Source organism: Lates calcarifer, linkage group LG6, assembly GCF_001640805.2.
Source record: "Lates calcarifer isolate ASB-BC8 linkage group LG6, TLL_Latcal_v3, whole genome shotgun sequence".
Classification (NCBI taxonomy): Eukaryota; Metazoa; Chordata; class Actinopteri; family Centropomidae; genus Lates; species Lates calcarifer.
Genome location: NC_066838.1, coordinates 17,861,466 through 17,868,702, shown reverse-complemented (window position 1 = coordinate 17,868,702; position 7,237 = coordinate 17,861,466). Strand labels below are relative to the sequence as shown.

The window sequence follows — 7,237 nt, the reverse complement described above, 5'->3', positions numbered from 1 at the left end:
GAAGCACAGCACGCTGGTTAAGCTCATGGCAAACTGTTACTAACAGCTAAAATGAAAGCTTGTCTGTATGTAGTCTAACTGGTTAGTTTGTCACTAATCTCCAAATTTTGCAAATTGCTATAAACTTCACTCTCTTAAACCAGTAACAGTCTGAGCTGGACTGATAGGGGTCTGTATGGATAAAGATAAAATCCTAATGATACCCATCCCTACAGCTGGTTAGTGGCTTCGCCCTGACTTTAGGCAGATGAGATATTCACTGTTCAAATAACTTCATTATAAGCCTTGTTTAAGCATAAATGATTTATATATGCACCCAATAACAGAACTTGCAAAAAAATGCTTTTGCTCAAAGCTCAAAGCTTGTAAACTCAAGTTAAAACTGAGTTTTATCTCCTTTTGGGAGGGGGTATCTGTGTGTGTGTGTGTGTGTTTGTGTTTGTGTTTTGTGTTTGAGGGGGGAGGGGAAGAGGAGTTGATTGAGTCTGTGAGAAGCTGCCACAGAGAGGTTACAGTCAGGAGAGCCAAGAGCTGTCACAGATGATGAGCTCTGAAAAATATTATCACAGAAAATAATTAGCATAAAAGCTTTTATTTAAATTTTTACATCTCGGAAGTGTGAACTGTTACGCCAGCGTGTGCCCTGCGACCTGCGTTGACCCCGCGGTTGCCGGGGTCCCGCGGTCGCCGCTCCCCGACGGGCGCGGGTGCGAGGGCCCGTTCAACGCTGCTCGCAGCTTTAATTATTATTATTATTTTTTTTTCTTCTTCTTTTCCGCCTCTTAGATCGGCTTTTTTGAGGGCCTTAACATGCGTGAAAACTTACCAAAATTTGCAGACGCGTCAGGCACGGCGAAAAATTTAATAATTTAGGGGTCTTGAGCATGGGTGTGGTAAAATGGCCTCGGTAGCGCCACCTACATTTTTAAACGGAACAGCCCCTCAAGCCCGTTGCGCCTAAAAATCTGAAAATCTGCACACATATGTAACATCCCATGACGCACCAAAAAGTCTCTTGGAGCCATATTCTAAACCCAACAGAAAGTATTTTTATTTTGACCGGAAGGTGAAAAAATTGTGTGTTTTTGGCCATTTCCAGGGGTCGCTTGAACGCGAACTAGTCCTAGACGCATTATCCCATTGACTTCAAAACTTAATAGTATGTTCTTAAGACATAGACGATGTTAAATTGCGGCAGATTTTGAGTTTTTGTTGAAGGGCGTGGAAGTTATGGCCCCTCAAAGTTCGATTACTCGCCACGAAACAGGAAGTTGCTTTATTTTTGCTATATTTCGGCCATACTTTGTCCAAACTGCATCAAACTTTACAGGATTGTTAATGGTACCTATCTGCACACATCCATATGTCAATATTCATACAATTGTTGTAGCACCACCTATTTATAGCAGGAAATGACATATTTTATAGTGTGATGTCCAGTTTCTAGACGGGTGACCAGATTCACTTCAAATGTTGTCAGCCCCTCCTTGAGGAATTTTTTGGAAGACTGGCTCCGAAAATTGTGAGTTTTGGTCGAAGCGTGTGCCGGTTCTGGCCCGTCAAAGTTTGGAAACCCAACTTCCTGTTTGAAACCTCAGATTTTGGGGTAACTTCCTGTTGCGACTCTCTACTTTATCCTATAGATGGAGCCATTGTATTACTCTTTGATGGGTTTTTGGAAGGGGGTCTCTGTGTGTGTGTGTCTGTGTGTGTGTGTGTGTGTGTGTGTGTGTGTGTGTTTGTGTTTGTGTTTGTGTTTGAGGGGGGAGGGGAAGAAGAGTTGATTGAGTCTGTGAGAAGCTGCCACAGAGAGGTTACAGTCAGGAGAGCCAAGAGCTGCTTTACACGCGGTATAAAAACTTCAGTTAAGATTTGAGCTGTCACTTGAGAAAGCATCATGCCAAAAACTAAGGAAATCACTGTAGACTTGAAGAATTGTCGATGCTTAGGAAGCAGGAGAAGGATATACAAAGTTATAACAGCATTTCCAAGCGTCAAGAACTCAAATGAGAAGCGTCACCGAGAAATTCAAGGAGAGCCACACTGTGCAGAACAAGCCTGGCAGAGGTAGGAAGCCAAAGATTTCAATGACCCTGGAAAGAAAACCAGTTAGAGACCTGTCTAAAGAACCCATAAACGCTGCCAAGACACTAGTGAATGACTTAGTTAAGTCTGAAATTGTAGTCTCAAAGAAGATTACATGAATTCATGTAATCTTACCATATGTCTCCCCTTGACCAAAGCTGAGCGTGGATTGATGCTGTCTTTACAGTTTGGTTTTGATCAGTTAGGAAATTTCACACGGGGTCAGCTGATTTTTTCGTCTTACTCAGTGCACGGCGACAGGAAAAGTTCACTAGGTCCTCCAGCGTCGAGGTGAACCAGCTGAATATAAGCCACTCAAGTTGACGACAAGTGCATTGAAAAGTAAAAGCTGCTGGCCTTTACCTTTTCTTTGTCAAAGCGCCTGTTTGGCCAGTAGTTAGTAAAGTAATATTTTCAGCGTTGTCCACAGTCTCATGACATGTTTAACACGAAGCACAGCACGCTGGTTAAGCTCATGGCAAACTGTTACTAACAGCTAAAATGAAAGCTTGTCTGTATGTAGTCTAACTGGTTAGTTTGTCACTAATCTCCAAATTTTGCAAATTGCTATAAACTTCACTCTCTTAAACCAGTAACAGTCTGAGCTGGACTGATAGGGGTCTGTATGGATAAAGATAAAATCCTAATGATACCCATCCCTACAGCTGGTTAGTGGCTTCGCCCTGACTTTAGGCAGATGAGATATTCACTGTTCAAATAACTTCATTATAAGCCTTGTTTAAGCATAAATGATTTATATATGCACCCAATAACAGAACTTAAAAAAATGCTTTTGCTCAAAGCTCAAAGCTTGTAAACTCAAGTTAAAACTGAGTTTTATCTCCTTTTGGGAGGGGGTATTTCTCTGTGTGTTTGTGTGTGTGTGTGTGGGTGTGTTTGTGTTTGTGTTTGTGTTTGAGGGGGGAGGGGAAGAGGAGTTGATTCAGTCTGTGAGAAGCTGCCACAGAGAGGTTACAGTCAAGAGAGCCAAGAGCTGTCACAGATGATGAGCTCTGAAAAATATTATCACAGAAAATAATTAGCATAAAAGCTTTTATTTAAAATTTTAACATCTGGGAAGTGTGAACTGTTACGCCAGCGTGTGCCCTGCGACCTGCGTTGACCCCGCGGTTGCCGGGGTCCCGCGGTCGCTGCTCCCCCGACGGGCGCCGGGTGCGAGGGCCCGTTCAACGCTGCTCGCAGCTTTAATTATTATTATTATTATTTTTTTTCTTCTTTTTCCGCCTCTTTGATCGCCTTTTTGAGGGCCTTAACATGCGTCAAAACTCCTGAAAATTTGCAGACGCGTCAGGCACGGCGAAAAATTTAATAATTTAGGGGTCTTGAGCATGGGTGTGGCAAAATGGCCTCGGTAGCGCCACCTACATTTTTAAACGGAACAGCCCCTCAAGCCCGTTGCGCCTAAAAATCTGAAAATCTGCACACATATGTAACATCCCATGACGCACCAAAAAGTCTCTTGGAGCCATATTCTAAACCCAACAGAAAGTATTTTTATTTTGACCGGAAGGTGAAAAAATTGTGTGTTTTTGGCCATTTCCAGGGGTCGCTTGAACGCGAACTAGTCCTAGACGCATTATCCGATTGACTTCAAAATTTGATAATTTGTTCTTAAGACATAGACGAAGTTAAATTGCAAAAGTTTCGGACTTTTCATTGAAGGGCGTGGAAGTTATGGCCCCTGAAAGTTCGATCACTCGCCACAAAACAGGAAGTTGCTTTAAATTTGCTATATTTCGGCCATACTTTGTCCAAACTGCATCAAACTTTACAGGATTGTTAATGGTACCTATCTGCACACATCCATATGTCAATATTCATACAATTGTTGTAGCACCACCTATTTATAGCAGGAAATGACATATTTTATGGTGTGATGTCCAGTTTCTAGACGGGTGACCAGATTCACTTCAAATGTTGTCAGGACAGACTTAAGGATTTTTGGAAGACTGGCTCCGAAAATTGTGAGTTTTGGTCGAAGCGTGTGCCTGTTCTGGCCCGTCAAAGTTCGGAAACCCAACTTCCTGTTTGAAACCTCAGATTTTGGGGTAACTTCCTGTTGCGACTCTCTACTTTATCCTACAGATGGAGCCATTGTATTACTCTTTGATGGGTTTTTGGAAGGGGGTCTCTGTGTGTGTGTGTCTGTGTGTGTCTGAGGGGGGAGGGGAAGAGGAGTTGATTGTGTCTGTGAGAAGCTGCCACAGGGAGGTTACAGTCAAGAGAGCCATGATCTGTCACAGATGATGAGCTCTGAATAATATTATCACAGAAAATAATTAGCATAAAAGCTTTTATTTTAAATTTTTACATCTGGGAAGTGTGAACTGTTACGCCAGCGTGTGCCCTGCGACCTGCGTTGACCCGTTGCCGGGGTCCCGCGGTCGCCACTCCCCCGACGGGCGCCGGGTGCGAGGGCCCGTTCAACGCTGCTCGCAGCTTTAATTATTATTATTATTATTATTATTAGTAGTAGTAGTAGTATGTTCTATCTTAGATTTCTTGGTTTTGTGAATTTAAAGAAAATTAAAATATCAAGTACTGTAGAACTATTTCCAAAACCTTCCACCATCCCAACCAAAAGCATACATCACGCAGGTTTTGAAATCCTGGAGCACACAGCTAGATCAAGATAATTACCTTGCGTGACATTTTTTCAAAGGAGTGCTCCTTCCTCATATACACTGCCTCACCTTTCCTGTCAGACAGATCGTTCTGCTATGTCAGACATCCAGTTTCAGTTGTTTTTTAAACATTTGGTGGCACGCAATAATCCTCCTCTGGGATTCCTATCAATAACAAACCACATGGGTCTGTGTGAGGTCTTTTTTTTTAACCTTGCTCCCCAGACTTACTGAAAAATACATTTGAAAACAGGCAGAGTAGTGTATGAAAAACAGCGAGCTGTAATAATAGTGATGCACGGCTCACCATGTCAGCGCAGTGCATTTCAGTTCAAATCTGAGTAAAGAAGGCCAAGAGGGACAGAGGGACAGTGAGGGGCTCGATTATTACAGCTGGAACTGAGCCTGTGATCCCAATGTAGAGAGACAAAGTTCACTTTGCAATGCGAGGGGAGGAAGGAAAAATATTTACTGTTAACCACAAAGACACAGCAGTGTTTATTTCCTTCAGTTAAGCCTTGGTAGTTATTTTCTGTAACAATCTTAGTTGTTTAACTGTGTTTAACTACCAACAGTGTTTGAATTTACCTTCATTTTTTTAATGTAGCATTTTTTCCCTCCATTATGATTATCGTTTTTTTTTTTTGTTTGTTTGTTTTTTTTTCTTTTAAAGATGGATTTACCTCCTCGTCTAGACCTGTTTGATTTCCATGGAGTCATGGAGTCTCGATGACTCACTATTTCACAGAAAACTGGGAGAACGTTCAAACCTTCCAAGCCAGGCCAGAAGATATACATATTGCAACATACCATAAAGCATGTCATTGCACAAACCTGAGCGAGATGTGTTTTGCTTTATACTGTAACTGAATGGATACATGTGTAAAGGTCTGGGACCAAATTGCTTAGTTTTACTGTTCCCTTGTCATTCTTTTAGGAACCACCTGGGTCTCCTACATCCTCGACCTGCTGCACTTTGGTCAGACAGCTCCAGAGCGGCAGACATCCATCCCTCTTTATGAAAGAGTGCCTAACTTGGAGATCGCCATCCCTGTTCTGCAGCCAGGTAGAGTCACATAGTAAACATATATTTCCTATGTCACAAACATGCAATATAATGTATTACCAAATCTGAAAGGTTGATGAAACTTTTCTGTTTTTAACACCATTTCCTACAGTATTCATTGACCTGCAAACGATTTAATAATGTACAGGATCAGGGACATTTTCAACCACACATAAAGGAACAGAAATGGCAGACAAGCTCCCCACTTCTCCTCGACTCATCTTCCAGTCCAATTTATACCAAAATCCTTTTGGGAGCAAAACTGCAAGGTAAGTTGGTGATGATTACACCATCAGACCAACTAGAAAAGAAAAAGCAGTGGGAAAACAATTATTTCTTATTAGTTGTTCATGAATATAAATCATATCATGCTTCATGTGATTGTTGTCTCCCAATTCATTTGCTTGTTATTTTTGTGTAGATAATTTATGTGGCCCGCAACACCAAAGACAACGTGGTGTCTTATTTTCACTTTGATCGCATGACCATGATCAACCCAGAACCTGGAGACTGGAGCAGCTACTTCCACAGATTCATGCAAGGAAAAAGTATGTATGAAATATTATCATGAAGTTGTTTTCTGTTTACAAACATACAAACATTTTCCCAAAACTACTGAAGTGCTGCCATGTATTATTCTGTGGTCTCAGTGGTGTTTGGATCCTGGTACGACCGTGTGAACAGCTGGTGGAAGAAGAAGCAGACTTATTCAAACCTCCATTACATGTTCTATGAAGATCTGGTTGAGGTAATTTAGATGTTTTTGTTGGTTGTCTGTGCGTTTGTATGTAAATTACCATTATGTTACTTTTCCTGAAGTGCTGCTGGAGGCGACAATAATGTGCTGATAATATCTGACCACATGTTTCCAGGATACTGGACTGGAAATAGACAAACTCTGCTGCTTTCTGGGTTTGTCTCTTTCAGTCAAGGAGAAGGAAAGAATTACAGGGAAAGTGCACTTTGATGATATGAAAAGGAACAACATGGTCAACTCTTCAACATTTCCAGGGATGGACTTCAAAATGTCCTCCTTCAAGAGAAAAGGTAAATTGAATACTGACATATAATACACATGACATGTAAAAGAAAACAAGTTCTCCATCTAAAATACCAGACTGATTCTCTGTGGTTCTACAGGAAAAGTTGGTGACTGGAAAAACCATTTCACTGTGGCCCAGAGTGAAGAGTTTGATGAAGACTACAAGTGGCAGATGAAGGACCAGATGAAGGTACTTGTTTCCTCTTCTTTTTTTATTATGTCTACCATTACCATGTTTGAGCGTTTTGATACTGAGGTTAGAGGGTGCACCAAATAATACAGAAATTAAAATGAATCTGTATCATTAACCTGTTCTCTAACTGATAAATAAACCAGATAAGTTTTCATTTTTCTCAACACTGACATCTCAGGTCATGTATACACCCTGAACTGAGACTG

At 41.4% G+C, this 7,237-nt stretch overlaps 1 pseudogene; it reads left to right on the top strand.

Moving 5' to 3' along the window:
- The first annotated feature begins 5,085 nt into the window (after window positions 1–5,085).
- LOC108889477 (cytosolic sulfotransferase 1-like) lies at window positions 5,086–7,227 on the top strand (annotated as a pseudogene).
- The last annotated feature ends 10 nt before the right edge of the window (window positions 7,228–7,237 follow it).